Source organism: Condylura cristata, unplaced genomic scaffold (genome assembly GCF_000260355.1).
Source record: "Condylura cristata isolate star-nosed mole 26May11 unplaced genomic scaffold, ConCri1.0 scaffold00020, whole genome shotgun sequence".
NCBI classification, from domain to species: Eukaryota; Metazoa; Chordata; class Mammalia; order Eulipotyphla; family Talpidae; genus Condylura; species Condylura cristata.
In genome coordinates, this window is record NW_004567121.1 from 24,671,214 (window position 1) to 24,696,585 (window position 25,372).

The window sequence follows — 25,372 nt, forward strand, 5'->3', positions numbered from 1 at the left end:
CTTTGGAGTCCATGAAGAATGGGGACAGCTAGGAGCCAAAGGTGTGAGCCAAGCTGGAAAGCACACGTAACCCACACACCAAGGGCCAGAGGTAGAGCCTGGGGTCAGAATCTCAGATCTAAGAGTGGGAGCCAGGTGGAAATGCCATCAGGGCAAACTCAGGTTGGGCGTGAGGGAGTGGCCTGGGCAGCTGCCTAGAACACTGAGTAGTGGTGGGTGAGCCAGCAGGGGTGCGGCCGTGGGAGGGTCGGGCTGGTTTCAATGGCTACAGACAAGGTGTATAAAACAGGACGAAGTTCATGCCCTCAGAAAGCTTGGGAGAGGAGTCCTGGGCATGAAAGGTCATCACAGAAAAAAGGCCAGGGGAGGACCCGGCTGCCTGGGGGGGTCTTGAGGGTGATTTCAGAAGAGCTTTAGTGGTGAAGCTAGATCAAGTTTATCTGGGTGAAGGTGGAGGGGAAGTACTTTATTATTGCAAAGCTATGAATACGAGGCTGTTCTCCAGTTGGCTGGCGATCAGGCTGGGAGAGACCTGAGCCCCATTCAGCCTGTAATAGGCCAGATCCCATGCTAGAATTTCCTTCTAGTTCTGATGAAAATTGATATTCTTATAATACTTTTTAAAATTCTCAACATATCACAGTAAGGAATGAATGATTACTCCTGTTTTAAAAATGAAGAAACCGAGGCTCAGAGAGAGGCAAAGAAAATTTGTCTGAAGGCCCCTGAGTTATAGGCGAGGAGTGGAAATTTGGTGGCATCACAGGAAGTCGTGGTGTCCGGATCAAGGATTTGTGCCCTGCACCTATCTTACAGGCTTTTGTTTGGATGACACCAACCATTGCATGTAGTTGTCAAAGGCATTTCCAAACCTGGGACCTTTGATGAACCTTTTCCAGGGGCTTTGGTATGTGCAGAATGAATGCTGTGTGATTCTTTTCCACTCAGACAGTAGAAAGGGGTTGTCTCAAAGGGCTGGAGAGCAAAGGCACCCAATGCTTGCCTTTGGAGGCCCAAGGCCTACATCCAGTTGTGAGAAAGATTAAAAAATGCAATGTGCAGGCCCTCCCTGGTGGCGCAGTGGGTTAAAGCACAGCACTGAGACGCCTAAGCCACTTCTGCATGAGTTCGATCCCCCCTGCCCCAGAGGTGACCACATGGCGCGGCAGACCTCTCCTGGCCCACCCGCTGCTCCCCTCAGCAGTGTACTTCATCAGTCAATATGCCTGTTCTGCTCCCCATTCTGTCCCTGGTGAATCCTCTCACCTCCACATCTCTGGCCTATACCCCAGTTCTGTATGAATAAATAAATATTAAAAAAAAAATGCAATGTGCTCTATGTAAAATGTTATGTTGTTTCTATGCTCTTCCCCAGCCGCCATCCCCTCCAAGCTGCAGTGGTGGGAGAGTGGAGTGTTAGGCTCAGTTCCTAAGCTTTCTAGCTCGTCCAGAGTCCTCAGGTGAGGGAAATGACAGGCTGCCCCATTGAAAGGGGGTTCAGGCAGGGAAAATCCCACTGCCCAGCTTTTCTGAGATGCCCAGGGGAGATGGTGAGCCTTGGGGAGTCCTCTCAGACACCCACGGTGCTGCAGAGCTACAGGGTATTCCGCAGCAGGGGATACGTTACCCCTAATCGTGTACTCCCACCCCAACACCCCTGCAAGGCAGGATCCCCATGACTCTACATGTGCCGGAGGGGACGAGCGGGAGCCAGTGACCCAAAGGGAGCTGCAGGGCTGCGGAGGGGTCTGGGCAAGAGGGTGGGCGTGGTGTGGCGCGGGGGGGTGGCAGCACGAAGCATGTGTTCCATTGTGGGGAGCCCCTGTCTGAGGACCTCACAGGGACAAGTCACTTCTCATGTAGCTTCCTCTGCACAGATGCTGCACTTCGCCTCAACTCTGGGGAGGAAATAAGAGCGGAATCCTGAATTTAATGGAGTGGAATAGTAAAATGATTGAGAAAGTGACTGAAGTGACTGATTTATCTGGAACTAACTACACTAGATTTTCCGCCTCACCAGAATGAGGTCTTGTGATGGAAGATAAAGCCAGTCACAGAAAAATTAAGAAAATGACACTGCACATTTCCAACTGGCAGAGTCGGACCCTCTGCCTTTACCTCCAGCCCTCTCCACCCACTTTCCCAGCCCACCCCCTTCACCGTGTGCACCATGGCTCCTGTTTCCAGGCCCCTGTAAGAAAACCAGGAGTTTATATCACCCAAAAGAGGATAAGCTGGACAGGACTTTAGAGACCGTTTTGTGCAATGCTCTCATTTCACCCATAAGGAAAATGAGGCCTGGGGGCAAGACTCAGCCTGCACGGGGTCCCAGTGGAGTTAAGTGCTGACCTGAGCAACATCAGATTTTGAGTTTTTCCCACGGCACTTTCCACCAGCTCCCCTGGTCAGCCAGGTAGCTAGGCAAACCTCTCCGTGTCGCCCCAAACCCAGGCTTGGCCCAGCCACAACCACAGCTCAGTAACAGCCGGCTGCAAGCTCAGGAGCGAGCCACCCCGTCTCCTTGACTAGATGGGTGATCCAGAGCAGATGGCGGCAGGGACAGGGCTCGGGGGCCTGGGGGACGCTGCCCGGCATGTAGACTTATGGGTGACCCTCCTACAAACTGACCTCTTGGCCCCGGAACAAAGCACTTCTCCAGCACGCCATGCATCATGGCTTGTGGGGGACGACATGACACATACCAGAGATTCTTTCCAAGCCACAACTGCTCTGGAGCCATGACAGCAAGTCTCTGCCTGCTGGGGCCTGCGAGCGCCGCCCCCTCCCCCCCACGACGGCTGTGTTGGAAGGGAAGCCGGAGACCTCACCGAGTCAGGAGCTCTGGCTGCCAGGAGACCACCCTGAACATTGAAATTGCGAGGGAACAAGCAGTTGGCCTCCCTGCCCCAGGGCTCGAAGCCACATCAATGCCAACCTCACCATGAGGGAGAGCACCAAGCTGAGCTCCTGCCAGCCCCGCTAGGAGCTTTTGCCCACTGTCTGGTCCTCATAGCAAGTAGACAGGTATTAGCTCCTTCTTAGAGTCGAGCAAAATGGAAGAGTTAAGTGGCCTGGCCAAGGTGTCAGAATCTAGCAGGAGAGACACTGTGTGCCTCGCTCGCTGGACACGGTGGCCTCTTTGGAAGAACCCTGCGTGTCTTCCGCTGCCACGGCCTTGACCTTGCTTCAGAGCCTCCTGAGTCTCTCTCCCAGGAACCTCTTTTCCAGCAGGATCTGGGAGCAGGGCTGGGTGGGAATGACCCAACCTAGGCAGAAGGTTGAGACTCAGAACGGTCAGGCCTGGGCTTCACCCTCCCTGGCCTCGCTCCCTGGCCAGGCTCTTGTCTCCCAGGAGGCTGTTCCCTGGGTGTGCTAGGAATTGGTTCTCAGGACCTACTGTCACCCTTAGGGAAGGTTCACACTGCGAGCACAACAGGCCTAAACCGGCAGCCGCGCACCATGTGGGCCCATCATCTATGAGCAGAACTTATCGAACAAATCAGCCCACAGCCGCCAGGCTTTCCTGGGTGGAAGGACAAGCACGTGCCCGTGAAACGCTGCAGGAACTACATCGGCCCCGGCCGTGTCCCTCCGACCCCACCCGGTCTCTATTGACTTTCTCTTTTTTCGCTCAATGACCACTCTCCACTCCCCGCTCCTCATCGCCACTTACGCACTGGCCCACACATATGAGAAGGTAGGTCTGGGCTCTGGCTGAGGTGGGAGCCCTCACCCACCCTTTTCTGGGCCGGGGATGTTTCCTGCTGCTGCCCAAGTTTCCTATGACTCCCCTCCACGCCCACACCCGCCCCTTCCCACACACGTGCACTCACACGCACACACAACTAACTTGGAAAGAATCCTCGAAATGCTCCGTGTTCCCACCCCAAGCGTGGGTGCTGGGTGGGCCCCAGGTGCAAGAATGTGGGCCCCAAGCCCTCGAGCCACAGATTGGAAAGTACCCTGTGTCCTCCCTCCAGGCCCCGGCTGTGTGGGCCCCTGTTCCCTGAAGGGTTAAGGTGTCCTCAGTGACTAAGTGGGACCGGGGCTCTGTGGCTTGCTGGTGGCCTGACTCAGAGCAATGTGTGGTCCCCCAGCTATGTCCTGTTGTGAAGGATCCTGCTCCCTGTGCCCGAGAACCTGCTCCAGTCCAGGCAGGCAGAGGAAGGAAGGAGAAAGCAGCCGCCATGGGGTGGTCCTAACAACCGGCCTCCTTCCTGCGTGAGGGCCCTGCCAGCTGGTCACTCCCGTGTGCAGTGGAGTAGCTGGAGATCAAAGGAAAGGTAATTTTGGCACGTGCTAAAAATAGGGCTGGTGGTTATTTTAGTGCTGTTTTGCTTGAATTGGAGGAGCAGATCTTGGCTTTGGCTCAGACTTCCCATCAATCCCATAGGTCTCCTCTCCTGCATGATCACTCTCCAGGCTGATGTTTTCACAAAGTGTTTTGACTGTGACCCACATGCTGCACCTTCTGCCCACACACATAAGCAACCCATGGACCTGAGCGGTAGCACGAAGCACAGCTTCCCTGGAAGGGACAGGGCACGCTGTCCTGTTCTATTCCATCTTTCAAACTCCTGGTTATGGCCACTTCCCACTCAGGAGTTTGAGGGCCCACTAAGGCTCCCACAGTTTGAAAAATATTAATCAATCTATTCTTCCATTTGCCTTTTCTCTGATGCTGTCACTAGTCAGTTTTGTGGTTTTGGGCAAGTCACCTAAACTTTAAAAGTCTGTGTTTTCTCATCCATAAAAAGAGGATTACATACCATCCCCTCGATTCCCTGAAGTTGTGTGGCTTTGCACATTCTTCCCTTAAAAAGAATCACTTCCTGGAAAAATTCAACTTGTGATTCAGTGTCCAGTTCAAAACAAAGGAGGTTGTGTCGCCCTCCATTGTTCTAACTGGACTCTGAGGGGGAAGCGAGGGGGAGAAGTGGACAGATGAAGCCCAGCTCCACGCACATTGTGGTGGGCTCCCTCCATGTCTCTGTGCCTCAGTTTCCTCACCTGTTGACAAGGACAGTACTCTACTGCCTTAGGGTATTTGTGGGTGTTAAATATGACAGTGGTGTGGAAACTTCTCCATCCCACCTCACCTCTCCCACCCTCTCCCTCTCCTCCTTTCCCCTCCACCCGACTTATTGTGGAGAAGCCTTAACGCCACCACTTCCTGTTTGTAAAGGGTTACAGTTTGCAGGCATTTGCACCCACCAGTTCCTGGGTCCTCACAGAACCCTGTTGTGTGGCAGGGTGGCGGGATATTAATTTTGTAGGTGGAAAAAAGGAGACTAAAATGACTGAGTCAAGGTCATTCTGATACTTGAGGCCACAGGCTCAGGGCCTCTCAGGCCACACTAAGCCTTTTAGTATAAACCTGCTCATTTGATAAAGCCTTGAGGGGACCCATGACCCGGGAAGGAGCCAGTGGTGTCACAGTAACCAGGTGTCGTCACAGGCGAGCTGACATCGCTTACAGGTGCTGAGCATTGTTGTGGAAAGCTACCAAAAATTGCTTACAATAAGCACAGAAAATTTTCGACCCGGTCTGACCTTTACTGTAATTTCCAGTCACTGTGCTTGTTCCATGTTCTTCTTTTTGTCTTTTTTCCCAGTGGTCCATCTGGGCAAGAACCATGTTTGCTTAGTCATCACTGTACGCCTCCCATGGTGTCTGGCACAGTAAATATTTGTTGCTTGAAAAATATTTGTTGAATAAATGACTAAACATGCCACCTGTGAAGAGACTGGGCTGGAAACCTCTGTATTTATGTAGCTTATTTAATATCTGAGTTCTCTGACCTGGATGATATTAATGCTATGTCTTATGCACACAAAGCGAATGGAAAAATTGAGGTAATTATATGGGTAATTTGAGCAGAATGGACCACCCACTCCAACCTCAATTATCTGGTTATTTTAGGTAAAAGTATTTTAAAACCTGAAGGACTGGAACGATTGCCTAATTTCTCCTTCTCATTTGATTCTTGTAGTCCTTGCTGCAGACAGATGTGGAAATGCCGCTCCCCATTAACAATGTGGCCCCACAGCCAATCCGCAGCCCCAGGGAACACATGCACAGGGTGTGGTAACAGGCTCTGAGAGGTGACATGAGAGGGTACCCGGAGGCTCACCTTGCACCAGAAGAGCCACCCACCCCCGGGCCTGGCCTTCTGAAGCATTCAATTTGCTTCCCCCACATGTGCATTGCAGGAGCTAAGGCAATCGCTCCCTGACCTTGGCAAACAGGACCAGCTCCAGGCCGGACTCACATGAGCAGAAAGGACTGGGCTGATGGACGCGGTCCTAAAAGAGATACATTCTTCAACTTTAGATTTAAAAAAAGAACAGAATTCAAGTCTAAGCCAAGAAGTTTGGCTTTGTCATGTCAACAGTATTTAGATATTATTTGGCCGGAACCTGGAGTTCTCCAAATGAAAAACAACACGAACCTCACTCTTCTCTCCCCCGCTCCTCTCCTGGAGGTTCCCAGCTCTATCCTCAGCTGACCACCACCAAAGCTTCCCTCCCCAGGTAGGCTGAAGGTGCCTTTCATTGGGACACTCACAAGCACATCTGATGATGGTATAAGCCATGGCCGCTCCCCCAGTCCCTCTGGGCTGCTTACTTCTGGAGAATTTGGCATCTCGGTCATCCACCAGTCTCCTGAGAAGAATGGCACTTGGAGTGGAGACACACAGACCTCTTGGCATTTAGGGAAAGTAAAAGAGGCCTAAAGGATGGAGCAGGAAAAGGAACAAGTCGAGATGTGGTACTTGATGTGGAGCGTGTGCTGAGCAGATACTGGAGACTTGGTTTAGACGATAATGCACTTGAAGCTCAGACGGCTTTATGAGAGGGGTGTCAGAGACAGTAATAGCACCAGCTCACAGATGACAAAGTCCCAGCCCAGAGGAGTTAAATAGCTGAGGTCCCGTGTTTAACCCATGGCCAGACTGGATTTCAAAAGCCATGTTGCTTCAACCAAGTGTAGGATGTGAAGGGAGACATTCGAGTGTTGATCCAAATATATTCATTGTTTCTTGCCTCTGAGACTTGGTTGACAAGGATCCCCAGCCTTCTGTCAATAATCGAGCCATCTCTCAGGCCCGGTTCTTCTCTTTCCTCCTTCATGATTCCCCAAGCCAAATCATCCGCATCCTCTATGTCCCAGCAGTAGGTGTGTTAATTAACATCCGGCACCTAACATCTGTGTCGAAGCATCTGTCGAGGTCTGACTTACGGTACGGTTGCTGGGCTGTGAGGGTGACATTCAACGAGGGGGGACATTCTGATCCAGACTGGCATCAGGTGAGAAGGCCCAGGAGTGGGGGTGCAGGGCAATGGAGGGTCTTCTCCACCGCAAGGCTTGGGAGGAGACTCAAACCTAGACACTGCAAACCTGCTCTCCACTGAGACCCACCCACATCCTTGACTCCAGGAGAAGCCCCCTTCGTCCTGCTGGCAATGGGAAGCGCACTGTTTCCATGGGGAAGGCTCCTGTGGGAGGGTCTAAGTCAGTTTCAGAAGTGGTAATTTGATGAGTGAATGAATCGCTGAAGGATTCAAGGTTGCTGCTCTGGCGACCATCCTGCTTGGTCGTGGCAGGCCAGTCACAACTGTCGAAGGTGTGACTCTGGCTTGCTTGCTAAGGCTTCTCGGACGGAGCCTCTGGGGTGCCTCCAGGAGAGGTGGTAAAGCCCAAGCCCTGCATCCCTGCCTTCCTCGGGGAGAACCACATCGTCTTTCTCCTTGATGCACCCCGCTTGGTCTGACTGTCCACTCACCCCTGCCATGATGTGGCGAGATTCAACAGGCAAGTCCTGGTCTTAGTCCTTCTTTCCACCTAACGTGACAGCAGCCACAAAGACGTATCCAGCTCGAGCTTGCCTCTACGGCTCCCACAAATGCCAGCCACTCTGACTTAACCCAGGGACCAACATAACTGTAGGGGGTAAGTGGCTGTGTGTACATGTGTGCACAGACTTGCACATGGAGAGGGTGGTTTCTCTGTACTGGGATAGACTAGGAGAGGCCATACAACTCCTTCAGCTTATACACAGGAAAACAGTTTATTTTAGTTAATAGGAGACATCAAGAGCACATATAGACAGACTGGAGGGCCAATGGTGGGGGCGAGGGGCGGGTCCCTTCTCCTTCCCTCCACCACCCTCCTATGTTCTAGACCCTCCTCTTCTCACAGGGAGCACCTCTCCTCTTCTCTCCACCTTTACCGGCAACAAGGCAAACAGAAGACATCACTGAGCATGCCGAAGGCCTTTTCAGCAGCGGGGTTCCCTCCTGTGCTTCCTGTCTGGGTGACCAGTGGCCCAGACTGTCCCAGAGGCTTACACGTTGCTCCTTGGTTCCCTCTGCTCCTTGTCTTGTACAACCACGGGCAGGGGTGATGTCCCCACCCCCGCCTTATGGGCTAGACTGAGGTACAGAGAAGTCAAGTGACTTCCCCTACACCTGGCGGGGTCCCAGCAGAATGGGCTGGGAACCTGCCTGCCTGAGGGCACATGTGTGCCGGGCCAGAAGGGTGGACACAACTGGAGTGGACATGCAGTGTGACCTCTATGGCCCATGGCTGCTTCCCTCCCTCCGCCCTCTCCCACACTCCAGGAACTCTCAGGCTGAGCTGATAACCATGGCAGGTGCTTGTGAAATGACTTTGACACCACAGGAGCCTTAGAGGGGCCAACCCGTGGGAGTCCACAGAAGCCAGAGCACACACCTCCCCCCAGCCCACCTTCCACTTTTGGAAGGGCTCCTCCTGCCCCGGACCACGGGCCCCCAGCCCCAACTGCCAGCTGTCAGCACCAGCGATCCTCTCTCAGGAGCTAAGCCCTGGCACTTCCCAGGCCCGCAAAAGGCCAAGATTCCCTTCCAGAGAAACACTTCATCTGTCTCTGGGCCCAGGGCTTTGTCCCTCATCCAGTGTCTTCATAGTTTGGATTCCTGTAACTCTGAGAGGGTTGGCACCCGTGAGTGTGAGCCCTTCCAGCTGAGCTCTGTGGGAAAGATTGATGCCTCTTCCATTAAATAGTAGGCCTGGTAGTCCTTTGGCTATAATAGGATTAGAACATCTCTCCCGCAAATGCTCATGGTCCCAGAGTTCAGATCCAACACTGATACTCCAGGGATCCCCGGTTATCTTTCCCTCCCAAAGGGATGGGGGAGGGGCGTATGAAAATCTGGTACTGGGTGGGAAGAGAACAAAGGGAACCCTTAGGAGGTGTCACATGCTACACCGCGAACCATGACATCAGGGCACAAGGAAGGATGTGCATTCCAAAATGCCCTTAACATTCCCCTCTGCAGTAGCACATGGAGCCCCGGGAATACTCCCCCGCTGGGTCCCACCAGTTGGTGTTTGCATCAGCATGAACAGCCGCCGTGGCCTTGGGCGAGCATGTAACTGGGGCTGTCTTACATTTACGGTCCGTGTGAAACACGGGCATATAGTTTAAGCACCAGACTCAAGCTCACACATCTCAGGCCTCCCAGGAACATGTTCACTGAGGGGGCTGCAGACTTCGTGCTCCCCACGACTCCCCTAAGCCAACATAGTGCAATTCCGGGGTGTTCTGTTGAGTATGTCTGTGTCTGGGGTGCATGGGGCAAAGTAGCAAGACCGGATGAACAGACACCTGGAAACTGCCCCAGAGGCTTGAAACACCACCCACCGCCCCCCCCCCCCCACAGGCTACCTTTGCTCTGCTTTACAGAAGTTTTGTCCATCTGCAACTACTCACTGCTAGCTCCTCATTACACCACCTCCAGGTGCAGCCAGGCTTGGGGTCACTTTCTGAGATAAAATGATAAGGATTCTCTAGCACAGTCATATTTTTAGACCCTCTTCCCTCTACTGCCATCTGCACTGAGAGTTGTCATCAGTTTAGGGGGTAATTGATCCCACAGATTGGAAACAGATGTCTCCTGGCTGGTGAAGAGAGTGGAAGGTGTGTTTCTGCTCTGACCTAGCTGGACATGGAGGAGGGAGGAAAGTTAGGGTGCTTCCAGGGGCAAAACTGTCATGGGGGAAGAATGGCTGATTAAGTCCCCAAAAGCTTCCAGAGGGGTGGGCGAAGGTGGACCCAGCACTGAGGAGGCTGTCCTTGAAGACAGCTGAGACACCCAGATAAGAGAGGGAGCCCGAGTTGCATCAGGTTGCAGCGATTTGCAAATCTTTCTTCAAATGACTGATTTTCCCTAAGTCCATTTGAAAGCAGGTAACTCATGTTCTGCAAATATTTATACCAGCATTTTAAAGTTCATTATTTTTTTATGAGTAAAGTAGTACAATGGTTGTTATGAAAAGCCAAATATCAAAGAAACAGAGCAGCAAGAAAGGCAAGGGTTCCCACAGCTCCCCTGTGCTGGAAGGAAATACTGCTAACAGTTTAGGATATTTATTCCAGCCACTTCATCAGCAAAGCTCTTTCTATAGCAAAGGCTTGTACAGGAGGGGAAGTAGGGTTTAACTGGCCTGTCTGTGGCCCCACCTGGAGAGCACCTTGCTGGGCTCTTTGAGACTAATCGCCCACCTGCTGTTTCTCCCCAATGCTGTAGCAGGTGGAATTTTCCCACTCTGGGCTGCCTTCCTGCTTCAGGAGCAGTGGCCTCATCCCTGGGCTTTCCTTCCTCGCTCACCTCTGACAGTGACTGCTAAGCCATCCGGGTCCTTCTCTAGGACTCCTCTGGGCCAGTCCCACCCCCAGGAGGCCCCTGACCTTACTAATCAAAGATGGTCAGTCTCAACGGCGATGGCACTGAATGGCCGGGCAGCGTCCCGTCTCCTTCCTGCTTCCCCCACAGAAACTCTCTCCCATGACTGTACCCTAGTGGAAAACTTTCCAATCATTCTGTGACTCTAAGTTCTGAGTCTAAAGGGTCCCAGAGAAAAGTCTTAGATGTACAAATCGAGGGCACCCAGGAGAAGGTCCCCCTCCTGGGGAGGGGGCCCATCTTAGGGGCTACTGTGGGGTTATCTGATCTTCCTTGTCCTCACTGGACCTTTCCTTTTGAGATACCCAGATGCAGGACTTATTCTGCAGTGGGGAAATGGGCTCCTCTTACCCCCCAAGTTTGGCAGCAGCTGGAGGAGTTTCCTCTGAGATCCAGAGAACTTCAGAATTCAAGAGCCTGGTCCAGGCCGCAAGCACAGACTCAATCCCGGCCCCATGCTAGAAAATGGAAAGTGGGGCCCTCCCTGCTGCTACAACAGGTTAGGATGAAGCAATGCAAGCTGCCCGCATTGAGTTTGATCCCTGGCCCCGGAGGTGACCCACGTGGCGCCGCAGACCTCTCCTGACCCGCCTGCTGCTCCCCTCAGCAGTGTGCTTCATCAGTCTACCTGTTCTGCTCCCCACTCTGTGTCTGATGAATCCTCTCACCCTCTGAACGTCTGGCCTGTACCTCAGTTCTGTATGCATACATAAATAAAATCTTTTAAAAAAAAACAAAAAATAGTTTTGTCCACTCATATAGAGATAGATACACACACACACACACACACACACACACACACACACACACACTGTCCTTTATTTCTCCCAAGGGCTGGCTTATGACTCACCATTTTTTGTGACTCCAAAGCTGAGTTTCCAAGGTGTGACCACAAGGAAACCTGGCTCCTTCTTCAGGACTCAACTTCCGCAGTCTCAGGACCCAGCTCAGCCGAGCATGGCCGCCAGGTTACAAGGAACTCGGCCACCAGGGAGGGCAGAAGCCTGCAGGCACTGGAACCAGACACACCTGTGTTCTGCCTCTGCTTGCTGACTCTTCGTTCTATGATCTCTGGCCTCCGGGTCTGCCCTACACAGGAGCTCGGACACAAGTGAACCTGGTGGCTCCGGCCTTCTGCTCAGCTTGAAGAAGCAAGTTTATGTCTTCATAAATTGAAAGGGAGCTCAGAAGTCACATGGGGTGGGATTAGAATTAAATTCCTGGGGCTCCCAGCTCAGTACCCTGGAAAAACCCTGGTCCACAAGGGCGTGTACTTCACACCAGCTGACTGCACCTTGGACAAGTGGGCAGACGAATGGCCTCCACAGCTGTGCTATCAGGCATGTGTTCAAAATCAGTTGTTCCCTAAAGCAAATTTATTTGGTATACAAATTTTGCAATTTGCTTCTCAAAAAAAAGCTTCAATAAGCCAAATAAATCCAAGGAGTCCAGCAAACCCCACCCCAACTAGCACCTCTCCTCCGTCTGCTAAAGGTGCAGAACCATCCGGTAACAAAGTTGCATTGGCTTTGTTCAATTTGCTTTTTCCCAAACACACTTGATCATGAAACTCTTTAATTCCCATTAACACCCTGCAACTGATTGGAGGAAAGCACACCCGGAGCACGTCTCCTTCTGAAGGTGCACACACCCACACAGGTCTGGGTGGACTTGAGAGGCCACTTGGCCAACAAGCTCCCAGCTGACGCCAATACAGCTGATCGGTGATCACATATTTTGCTCCAGAGGGCTGATCCTGAGGCTTTTCCAGCTTCAGTGTTGAAGCAGTGTGGAAATGGTGACTCAGGGAATCACCTAGAGCCTGGGTCAGGGTCCCGACGTGACGGCTTAGCCTCAGTGTGATCTTGGACAAGGCCCTTTACCTCTCTGTATGACTTGGACATTAATAGTACCTGCTCCATAGGTTACTGGAAAATGAAACAAGGCTCTGAACACGTAGCTTTTGACTTAGCCCAAGATAGCAGTAAACCATATATACTGCAGTGTCCTTCGCAGGGGGCTGGGATTCTGCTCTGCCCCCCCGGGTGTAGCGGATACCCCTGCTCCTCCTCACCCCCACCTTCCTTGCACCTGACTGTTACCCACAGATCTTTCTTCTCCCAACACAAAGACACTGCTACCTCTGTTTATGAGACTCTACCTCACTGCTCAAGCACATTCTCACTTTTAGGGCATCTGGAGTAGAGGGACAATTGTTGTTTAGTAATTACAGTTAACCTCAATAGCGGTCCACGGGTCACACTACAACCTGCTCTGGCAGAAGCAAGAGGCAGCCTTTCTTGAGTCTGTCCAAAGGGGTCCTCGTGGACAGTGAGGCACTGGGCCTGGCATTGGACATCACCTTGTCCGGGGCTGAAGCCCTGCAGACCGAATACAGTGTGGTGTCCCAGGCAGCTAGTGTGAGAGAGGAACTCACAGCCCCCACCTGGGAACTTCTCGGGACGTGTTTCCACAGTTGAACCAGCATCCAACCTTCCTATAAATATGTTCACATGGTCAGAAATTCTTGTCAGCCAACACGTCCTATTTTGGGTTCCATTAAGCTCACGGCTTATACATAGACAGTGAATTTGGACCACCTCACCCTGAATGCCCATGATTCTGCCTCATGGGGGAAGTTAAGGAAGAAGAGAAAGGAGACCACCTTCATTGACAGTCTCTTGGTGTTCCTTTATTGGCTCTCAATAAATGTCATCTCATTTTAACCTCTTGGCAACTCTGTGTAGTCAATAATAGATTTTTCAAGTTCAGAGGGGTTAGGTAGTTAGCCTAGATACAAACAACCAGTAAGCAGTGGAGTTGGGGTTTGCATTCAAATGATTTGACTTTTTGCCTACTCTAGGCTTTCCTTTTCCCAAGAATGACACAAAGGACAGAATATTTTACCTGTTATTCAAACCCCAAGGGAGGAAATAAGTCCTCTTTCAACTTGACCTATCTATCTTGGGTCAAGTTCCCTATCTGGACCAATCACATGTGACCTTCGAGACAGTGTCATGTTGTGCAAACATGTAGCTTCTGTTCCAACCACTTGAGGCCAGGAGTAAGGCGGAGGAGAGGGGCTAAGTCAATGCTGAGAACAGGGTGCTGTTCTAGAACAGGGTGCACTCACCCACGGGTCTATGGAACTGCCAGTCTACGGAATACCTCTGACCTCTTATCAGAGGCAGTAAGAATGACACTAAAGAGCAGATGAGAGGAAAACTCCACCTTGACCAGATTCAGGCGCCCCTGACGACCAGGGACCCAGCAGCTGTGCTCCTTGGCAGCCTCACCTGGCAGGGTCCCAAGAGTGGAAATAAATCACATCCTCATTGCCTACCTCTGGCCTAGACTGAGGTCTTCTCGCCCTCGGGTCACTGAGACAGGTTTGTGGCGAGGAGACTCTGGCTGACCTCACACAGTCACGCGCATCTGGAAGTCTCTGCACCCCTGAATTCTGCCATCTGGCGTCACGTGATCCTCTGCCCCTCAGTTTTTTCTGTAATGGGAGAGTGAGCATAGGATCCCTGTCACCAACCCCTGTGAAAGACCATTCAAACCAAGATCTTTCTGGCACCCCCAAGTCACGGCAGGGTAAAATGAGGTGAAGTACAAGTTGTTTGTCCACCGATCCTCCAGCGCCTGAAAGCTCCCTTTGGAGAAACGTTCAGCCCCCGCCGCCAGTCATCTAGATCTACACAGGCCATTCAAAGCTGGCCGCTACCAGCTTGACAATTGTCCTCTACATCACGCAAATGTGACTGTGCTTAATTGAGAACCTGCGAGGCCCCGTCTGCTCCTCACTTGAGGAGCTCAGAGCCTTGTTCTCAGCTGCACTGCAAGCTGATTTTTAATTATCTTTCGGGACTGTCGCCTTATGGAATGCTGGAAAGGAAGCGCTCGCCCCAGCTGGGCCAGGGCCAGGCTTGCTGGAGAACAATGTCCACTGGCGAGTTCATTCTGTTTATCTCTGGCTGGAACAAGCCCTCAGACAGAGGGGATGAGCCTGCAAACCAAAGGGAGGGGAAGCTTCACGGCATCAGCACGTCTGTGGTTGTTCAGCTGCGGAATTCAAAATGCCGACCTCTTTTAAAACTTTTACCTATTGGTTCTGGAGTCCCTGTTGCGGGGGGGTGGGGGGGTGGCAAAAGCAATGGGGTGGGGGGAGGGGGACTTACAGCAGCTGGTGTTTATTGAGCACTTATTCTGTGTGCAAAACTCAGGGTCTTGCACCACCATTTCTTCCAGACCTCAAAACCCTGTGACACAGGTGTGTTTACCGGCCCCATCTTACAGAAGACCGGACTGAGGCACAGAGGGCTAACCCCCTACCCCCCCACCCTGGTGAGGCTTGCAAGTGGCAAGATGAGAGTGCTGAGTGTCGAGCCCAGGGAGTCTGACTTCAGAGCCTACCCGTTAGCCACTTCACTGCCTTTCTCCTTGGGGTTGGGTGTATGCTCAGTGCTTGGGGAAGAGTTCCTGGGAAAACACCCCAAGCTTTTGTTTTAAATTTTTTACCGGCTCCATTCCAGCAACCCAGACTCACCTGCTTCTGAACAGTGTAGGGTCAAAGCACCATATTCTCCCCTCACAGAACTATAATGTGAATGCAAGGTCCAGACACATGGCCTTTTATTTCAGGTAAGGTTTTCCAGGTGCAAGGGCCAGGGGCCAGTGGGCAGATCAGCAGGTGGCTGCTGGCAGGATGCGATGGTAAACTGCTGGGCTCAGGGCCCTGCTTGCTCTCCAGCTCCCTGCTCGCTTCAGGAGGGGGAGGGCTCATTCTCCCTTCTCCCCGGAGTCCGGGAGCTGCAAAGAGGGGAAGGTGGAGATGCTTACCCATTCTCCAGTTGTCCCCACATGTTGGCTACTATGAATAATGCTTCTGTGAGCTTCCATGTACAGGCTTTTGTGTGATCATGTGCTTTGATTTCTCTCGGGTGGATACCTAGGAGATACGGCAACTCCATGTTTAACATTTGAAGAACCACCAAGTCGTTTTCCCGAAGTGTCTTCAAAGCCCTTGACACCCCATCAGCAGTGGAGGACTGCTCTGGTCCCCCACCTTTTCACCGACATTGTTATCATCTATCTTTTCCAGGTTACCTCCCAGTCTCATCTACAAGTTGTTTCTTTCTGGCCCTTTGATGCAAGGATTGTCACCCAAGATGATTGTGGGAAAAAATTTTACCTGAAATAAAAGGTGATGTGTCTAGATTCTGCGTTGACATGATAGTTCTTGTTTGCTCCAGGCGCGCACCATCTCAGATGCACTCCGGGAAGGCGTTTCCCCCAAGCCCAGAAAGACAATGTGGTAAACGCTTCTTCTCTTGGCCCCCAGAGAAGCTGCATGCAGGGTGTGTGTGCCCCTGTTCCTGAGAAAAAAACCTCTCCCCTGGAGGATGACTGCAGGAATAGCCAGTGTCGGTCACGATCCACTGGCAACGAGACGTGCCACGGTTCTAGTCGCCTTCTCACAGAAACCCAGAGGCGACCCCAGACTCTCTCCCTCTTCTCAGGCTACTTGCCTGAAGTCACCCAGCTAAAAATGGTGGATCAGAGCCTCCACCTCAGACCGGTTGTGCTCCGCGCTCCCTGGCAGCCTGTTCCCAGGATCTTTCCACTGTGTCACTGATTCGTTGGGGACCTCACTGGAGCTCTTTTCCAACCTCACACTCCCTGTTGGGAAGCCGTCTAGTTTACACCTGTGGCCGCAGCCCGTCCCACGTCCTGGGCTTGCAGGACCTGCCCAGGCTGCATGAGGCCGGCTTGGCAAAAACTGCGCTCTAGAATTTGCTTTGGCTGTTTTCTTTTCCACTTCATTGTTTCCCTAGGATGTCTGTCTTCCCAAAATAGCAGCGGGGCATTCCAGGTAAACTCAACATCCGACCAAAATCCCCATTCAGCTGCAAGTGCGAGGGGTTCCAGCTTGCCACTGTTTCCCTCCCTTCCTTTGATCATGGCTGAGAAGGGGTGGGAGCTGAGAGGGGTGGGAGCCTGGACTGAGAGGGAAGTGGGAGGAGGCCAGGCAGGGCTTGGCCACGCTCTCTTGGACGTCTGCCCCAACACTTGAGCTTGCCCCTGGCCTTGGGGGATGTTGTGTGCACTGGAAGAAAGAATTGGGCTGGGTGTCCTGGGCTATGTTATTTTAATTAGGAAACAAACAAACAAACCAATAACAACTGATTTCTAGAGGCAGCAAAATGTAATAGAGAAATACTGGTTTTGAGTGAAGACAGAACTGGGCTAGATGGTGACTCTCCTGTTACCAACTGTAAGCCATAGGCAGCCGTAAGTCAGTTTAGCATCTTGTTTATCTCTGAGCCTCTGCTTTCCTATCAGTGATACGGGGATTAGCGGGGCGGCCATGAGCGGTGCAGACTGACTTACACAAAGACCCACGGGCCAGGCCCGTGGTGGGCAACCAACTAGATTAGTTTTCCATCCACTTCCTAGAGTTCAGAAGGAAAAGTTGTGTATTTCTTCCTTGTGTATTTCTTTTACCATTTGTTTTTATAGTGAGAGCTGTTATGACCTGCCTTCTTAGCAAATTTCAAGTATACAACACGGTATCATTAACTATATAGTCACCATGCTGTTCAGTAGACCCCTAGAACTTACTCATTACTGGAAAGCACACCATCTCCTCATGTCCCCCACGCCCAGTTTTTGCTGCCTACCAATGTCATTCAGGTCTTGAGAAGGCCCTGAGTCAACTTAGAGAAATAGGTATGTGTGTAAGTGAGGAGGAGGAACCCATAGAGTTTCATCAGAGAATCAGAGCAATAGTCTTCAACCTCAGTTTTTTATTACGGATCCCCAAAGTGATTCCCTAAAATTACCCACTCCTGCCTCCAGCATATTTAAACAGATAAGTCTCAAGTTGTTTCTATGAGCTTGAGTAGCTGCCAAAAATGAAATAAATTTCTAGCATATCGTAAATATTGACATTTAAACTATCATATCACACCTTCAAATTGATCCCATAACATGGAACATCTGTGATCTGATACTCACCATGAGCCTTTTAAAAATGGATAACAAAAGCTCACTTAACATTCAGGAAAATCTCCTGAAATGCTTGTTCATACTCCCTCCACACATTCCTGTCCTATTATTTTTCATGCTTCAGAATATTTAATCAATCACATTTATATAGAGGGTAACAGTCATCTTTGTCTTTCAGTAATCTTTTTCTTTGTTCTCGTAGAGCTCTCCTTGGGGAACATGCATTAGCTGAAGAATGCAGAAGGAAAAAAGACCAAGATCTTGCAATGAAAATCATGACTGCCCCCACCACCAGGCCAGGAGTGCACCAGGCCTAAGGGCTATGGAATCACCCAGTGAGCTTTTGGGTCCCCTTCTTCTGTAAACTGGAGAAAGCCCTGCAGTGTGTACACCATCTTGTTCTCAGGTAAGTCCATGTTAGGAAAGAGGGCTCTGGAAGTTGACTCTGGAAAGTGCTTTCCTGATTACTATTTTTGTTCGATTACCCTCAGGAATTCCCTGTGCATCCCAATTAGAGGACAGCTGACTTTGAATTGAAACTAAGTTTGTCATTTCATGGGGTCCGGTGACCCTAGGTCAGTCATCCTGGCTGTGGGTTCCATGGAGGACTGTTATTAGAATAAGGCAAAGTTAAAAGATACACTGCTACAAAGGAGGCTCTTGATAAATAACATGGATTCCTAGGGGACAGATTTTTCACTCTTCAATGTAGATGCAGTAAGGATCTATCCAATTTTCAGCAAGTACATTTGATGGAGTGGGGTCCTTCATCCTTTAATCTGATATTAAACTAACGGTATGTCTCACAGTTGATGACCCCTTTCAATTAAAGACAAAGGATAGCAGCCTTTTGGGGGCTTGCCAGGACTTTATCTAATGACATTACTAGCTTTGGGAGCCAATGTCTACGGTAACCTGTGTTGAGTGTTGCCTCTTAGTCCTTTCTCTGGGTTGTTACTATGACTCAGAGCTCAGCAGCCCTGGTCGGTTCTCTCAGGGTTCACCAAACCTTGCTGCATGTACTGAATTTCATCTGGTGTTTGTTTTTCCCTGCACAGCTTTGTGAAAATTTCCTGCAATTTTCTTTGATCGATTTGACAGTCTATTGTCCAGAAGAGCTATTGGTATACTCAGATTTGGAGACTTCACTGTGTACTCCTAGCCATTTAAAAGAAAAGAAATCAACTAAAACAGATCTTAGCATTGAGTTCTGAGAGAAATGGCTCTAAGCTAGCTTCAAAGAAGACTTTGCCCTTGACCCTACAGAGATCTCTATCCATCATGAAACATCCTCTCCAGTAATGTTAGTGCAGTTGAATGAATGAATCCCATGGTGTTCATTTTTGTAATGTGCTATTCTGTAGGGTTTCAAACATACAAGAGTAAATAGCATAGTGAAATGTGTCTTTTTGTACCCACCACCCAGTTTCAATAATGATCAGTCTTATTTTATGGAAACCCCATGGACTTCCCTCCCTCCACCCCAGGTCATATATCATTTCACCCCTAAACACTTCAGTATGCCTCATTAAACCCTAAAACACCATATTCCGTGACACCCAAGTTTAACAATTCTTTAGTATAAAATATTCAATCTATGTTCAAGTTTCCCCAACCATCTTACCATGGCTTATAACTTAAAATTATTTATTTATTTATTTATGCGTACAGAAGTGGGGTATAGGCCAGAGGTGCAGGGGTGGTGAGAGGATTCACCAGATACAGAGTGGGGAGCAGAACAGGCAGACTGATGAAGTGTACTGCTGAGGGGAGCAGCGGGTGGGTCAGGAGAGGTCTGCCGCACCATGTGGATCACCCGAGGGCTTTAGCTTCTTAATGCTATGCTTTAACCCACTGCACCACCAGGGAGGGCCCTACGAGTTCATTTTTAAATACAGTTTAGATGAGGAAACTGAAAGATATAAGCATGCTTATCAGTGTTCTCACCCTAGGGGGCCTAGGGCTTATAAAACAAAGATCCCTAAATTCCTTCTAGAAAGAACCCAGAAGTTCCCATTTTAAAGATGCATCTACAATGACTCTGATGTACTGAGTGGGCCACCCTGAGAAATGCTGGTTTAAATCAATTCAAAAGTCCTTTCCCATGCCCTGTTTACTCTTGGACTCATCTCTTGCTGTACTCGCCGATATTATGACCCAGTTCTGAGCTGCCTTCGGGTCTTTGAATACACGGTCACTTGACTGGTGCCAGGCTTTGCTTCTGCACACACCATTTCCTCATATGTAACTATATTTAGTCTGTACTTTCCTTGTGTGAATCTAGTCCCTTACAAAACAGAATTTTACCTTGAGGTAAAATTCAAGGGTTAATGTATTATTGGAGAATATAACCCCAAACAAGCAGGACTGAGAGAAATAGTACAAGTCAGCGCAGAAGGGAAGCCAGCACCAGGTGGGGTATTTTGGAACTGGCTGCAGCTTCACAAGAAAATGTACAGCTGGTTGCAGGGACTGGGGAGGCATCGGGAGAGCCATAGAAGACCCTCTTTGAACCATGGGTAGAGAGGGAAAAGTGACAATGTTATCTTCCAGTTCCTACCCATCTCCTGTTTCATTCACACTGGCTAAAGTTTGCCTCTTTTGGTGTTAGCTTCTGGTGATATTACTGGGCTCTTCTTGGCATGAAGTGGGGAAGTCAGAGACTCCAGGGACCCAGCAGGCTGGATGTGGGGTCTGGAGCCACCAAGGCCCCTCACATAGTAATAGTCATGGAAACCCGACTATTAACCCTAGAGGTCAGCCAGCAATGTCCGGAGCTGAGGCAACAGCAATGACAGTGAAGCATTAGGACCGTGGGGAGGTCACCCAGGGTTAGGATGACCTAGCTGGGAACCTCAAAAAGAACAATACCAGGAGCAGATGGGGCAGGTAGAATTGTGGAAGAAGGTACATTGCTGAGCCCCAAGATTCCCTTCATCTGAGACCTTGACTCATCATGCTGTTTTCTGTCCCTGGATTTCTAGCAAACATCTCAAATTTAGCAGGTCTGAAACTAAATGCTTGACTCTCATCCCCAAGTCTACCCCAATCCCTCCATTTCTTATCTTCTAAACTCGGGAAACCCACCCACTGGCTCCAGCAGGAACCCAGTGTGCCCCAGTGCCACAGGCGTCCACCAGCATGACTTTAGAGCCCACTGCCAAGTCACAGCCCCACACCCTTCTGTTGAAGACAAAGCCACCAGCGTTTCTAGCGAGATTGTTGCTATGGTGGTGGATTGTGCTTGGGTCTTCTTCCTGCTTCCCCTATTTCCTTTTTCCAATTTTCTCCCCACTCAGTAACCAGAGTGTTCTTTTACAAGTATGAATTAAATCATATCTCTTTGTTGTTTTAAAAGCTTGCTGAGACTCTCCAGTGCATTTAGAATGAAAGCTAAGCTTCTCGATGTACAAGCCCTCCTGGAAACATACAACTCCTTTCCACTCACATTGAGATTCCCCTCCTTGCTCCCTAACCTACCTTATTCTTTCCTGACACACACCCAATGCTTTCTTGGACTAGGGCATGAACTGGCAGAGCACAACAGTATTGTATTTTGTAAATAAAAGCTTATTGGAATTGCTTCTATTTCATAAATAAAGTTTTATCAAAACACCAACAATACAGAGATTTATGGCCCATGAAGGGTAATATGTTTACTAGCTGACCTTTTTCAAAGAAAGTTTGTAGGCCTCTGTTTAAAGTCCTGTGAACTTGCTTCAGGCTCTTCCCTGGCTTTTAGTCCAGATGATTCCTTGAATCCAACTCAAACAATTGGCAACCTGCTTTAATAGAAGCTTCTCTTCCACCTCCCAACACCCTGCTGCAACAATGCAATCTAAAATCCTACCCCACCTAATATGGGGTGGAGCTTCATTGTCATTGCTGTTGCCTCAGCTCCGGACATTGCTGGCTGACCTCTAGGGTTAAGGGTCAGGCGTCATCGGGTTTCCATGACTATTACTATGTGAGGGGCCTTGGTGGCTCCAGACCCCACATCCAGCCTGCTGGGTCCCTGGAGTTTCTGAGCAGTGAAGGGAAGCTGAAAAGGACTTGGGAGAGGAGACTGAGAACAGAGAGAGAAGACTTGGAGGAGGCACTAGGAGAACACATGACGAAGAAACCACACTTGCTTCTTGGCCTTGAACTTGCACTAGGGACTTGAGGGACATGGAAGGAGATACTTGGCAGAAACATGGATGAGAGACCCTTGGGGAGACTGACAATGGCAACCTTTGTTTTGATTTGTACTTTGATTTTGCTCTTTGCCTTCCAGACTTACCTGGTCCCTCCCGTCCCTTTCCTGTGGGTCCCCACCAGAAGTTGCCCTAGACTTGTGGCAAGCTTTCAGGTCTCAGAGGCCCTGCTTTGGGCCAACAATGGTTGGCTGGGTATTTACACTTGGGAAGGGGTGGGCTACTTTGGGTGTTTCATTGGGAAACGATGTCCTTTCTCTTCTCTTTATATACACTAATTATATTGAAGTTCCTTTCTATTGAAGGTCTTACACACTAAGAGTGTGTTTTATCTTTATGCAGGGATGGCAGAACCCATTTAGAGTGTGCAGATTTGGGGGTCCCAGGGAACCTCTGAGTCTGCCCGCTAATACCACCACACAACACTCTTTATAACACCACTTTGCTTCTTACCCTCCAGCACTTTCTCAATTTGAGACCACCTGTGCATTTATTACTTGACTTATTGTCTTTTCCCTCCCCGTGACACTAAGTTCCATGAGGACAGGAGTCACAGCTCTTGTTTTTATTGGGTATTCAGCAGCTCCAAGGGCCTCCTTTAGATAGTAACTGGAGGAGCGACACTTGACACCTTCAGCCTGCGACCCACCGCCTCTCCCTTGCCCTACTCACCTCTACACCAATCCAGCAGCTTCTGCCACTGCTGAGAACAGCTCAGGGTGAGTGACACTTCCAGAGAATGGTTGATCCTGAGAGACACTGTGGAGTTCCAAGCAATCCTCACCCATCTAGAGAGCTGTGACCACCCTAATTCGTGCTTGACTTTTTTTTTTTTTTAAGATTTTGTTTATTTATGCGTATAGAACCGGGGTACAAGCCAGAGGTGCAGGGGCGGAGAGGATTCACCAGAGACAGAGCGGGGAGCAGAACAGGCTGACTGAAGAAGTACACTGCTGAGGGGAGCAGCGGGCGGGTCAGGAGAGGTCTGACACGTCATGTGGGTCACCTGGGGGGGGGGCGGGATCGACCTCACACTTACGTGGCCACGGCTTGGCTTAGCTTAGCTTCGTGCAGTGCGGCGCCAACCCCTCTCGCTGCGCCACCAGGGAGGGCTCCGTTCTTGACTATTTTAAAACAACTTTACAATTGCCACACACTTCTACACACCAGAAAATTAAAAGTGATCACGGTTCGGCATGCTTTTACTTTTCATTAAAATGATCCCCAGGTCTCCGTCGGTAGCACCGCGCTCCAGAGCCTGTGGAGCACCGCATGGGAGGCTGTGGAGCACAGCTGCCGCCTCGTTGCCTCCTCCACAGCCACCAGGGGGCTGTGCCACCCGCCGGGGTCCTGGCTCCTTCCCAACTTCCTCACACACAGACAGGACAGGCTCTGTAGGGCTGTCTCCAGGCACAAAGTGACTCAGGGGTGGAGGGAGCAGGCCTGCCTGGCTTACCTTCCTGGGGATGGCGGGCAGAGGAGCCTGGGGCGGTGGGCACATGCCCCAGACCAGAGCCCTGCACAACCGCCTCAGATACACTTGAGCTGTCTCCGGAGCCTGCAGGGCAGGAAGTGGCTAAGCGGCCACGCCCTCCGCTTCACAGATGAAAACACTAAGATCAACACAGGGGAGGAGCAGGTTAGACTTAGAACTGACTAGAACTCAGGTCTCTCCCTTCTCTCAAGTCCTATGCTGTCCTCTGCTTCTTTTCCCGGTCAGTGTCGAGAATAGCTGGTCACAGGGAGGATTTCTCTGGAAAGCTTTCATGGAGAGGACTTGAGGGGGCATCAGACTTAACCTCCGGGGGACCTGGGCTCCGGTCCTGGCCACCTGATAGCTGTGAGGTCACATGAAAATCACAGACCCCGTTGGTCCCTACTCTCATGTCCATACATTGGAATAAAAATTCCCTGAATTGCTGTCTTTGAGAAATAAATGATTAAACAGCTGAGGGTACCAGCAAGTTCCAGTCACACAGGAGACATGCAGTTGTTCAGTCAGTACCAGCTCAACCTTGAGCAAACTACTTGGCAGAAGATGGCAGAGGCAAGAGAGCTCATTTCCATGGGCTCTAAGAGCCCCTGTGATCGTTATCAATAAACTCACAGGAGGACCCCCAGCAAATGTCCCTTCCCCTCAAACCCGACCTCCAGGACTCCCAGCAAAGACAGTATAGCTAGTGATTCTGAGTCACGTTCAGTGAAAGAATGAAGAGACTTTACCTCCTGCTAGGCAAAGCTCTGTGTTCCGAGGTTGCAGAGATGGTGGTCTCTCCTCTGGAGGACTCAGGGTGAGTTCTCATGACACTTTACCTGCTGCGACCCAGACTCCAGTATCTTGCTGATAGGTCCTTAGGGAAGGTGTTCCACCCTGGGCCCTTCACTTTCCTGAAATGTCTGAAACAAATGAAGGGAGGTGTTGTCAGAGGGTAGGGCTGGAGGCTGCCAAGGTCATGGTTTGCCCCCAGTTATGCAGGTTGTATTGCCCCGCCTCCCCAGCCAGGTACCATCTGGGAACAAGGTGAGAGGAGCTTGGGTAAAGCCCTTAGTCCTTCTGCCAGGAAAACTCCAATGGTGGTTCACAGTGGCCTCTGTGTGATGACAGGACTCTGTATCCATGTGGGACTTTTACTCAGAGACCTTGATACCGCCTGGCATTGTGCTTTTCAGTACTGAGCTGAGGAATTCTGAGCCTGAGCAGCAAGTCTGCTGGAGCAGGATGGGGAGGGGGAGGAAAAGCTGGGGGAGGGGTGAAGGACAAGGGGAAGGAGGGAGGGGATGACCACCCACCACCCTCTTTCCCCCCAGAGAAGTTCCACTTTTCATATTTGCATATTGGGTGTCCCTGTGACTACTTTTGAACAGAATTTTCTGCAGTTGAAAACGAGGACTTTCAAGACTTACTGGCTACCAGAGGCCACTAGGGTGATGTGTGCGTGCCCTCTCGTGTCGGAGCCTCCTCGTAACTAGCTGAACAGGTGGTGTGAAGCCTTTTCATTGATGACAACAACAGAGTTCAGAGAGATGAAGGAAGTATCCCCCAAAGCTAAGGGACCCAGGACTGAACCAGATCTGCCCAGTGGCCTGCGCGGTGCACCTAACCTGGCCTGTGACCTGGAGTTATGGGTTCTAGTCCCTCCTCTGCCCCCCTTACTGGAGACTGACTCAATTCTATAGTGATAGCCCTAGTAAAGGATGGCAGAGCATGGTAAGGGCTCCTGGTGGTAGGTGTGAGGAGCCTTGGGAAGTCGGCCTGGTCACCACCCTCCCACCCCCAGCTAGGCTGGGCACCTATCCGGTGACCCCAGGTCTGGGGTTGCTAGACACACAACAGAGGTTTCCAAACGGGAAGCACCTACTTGCTCTCAGTCTAGGGCTGCCAGCCAGAGGCCCAGGATCAAAGCAGAGCAGGTTCTCCAGGGTGAGACAGGCAT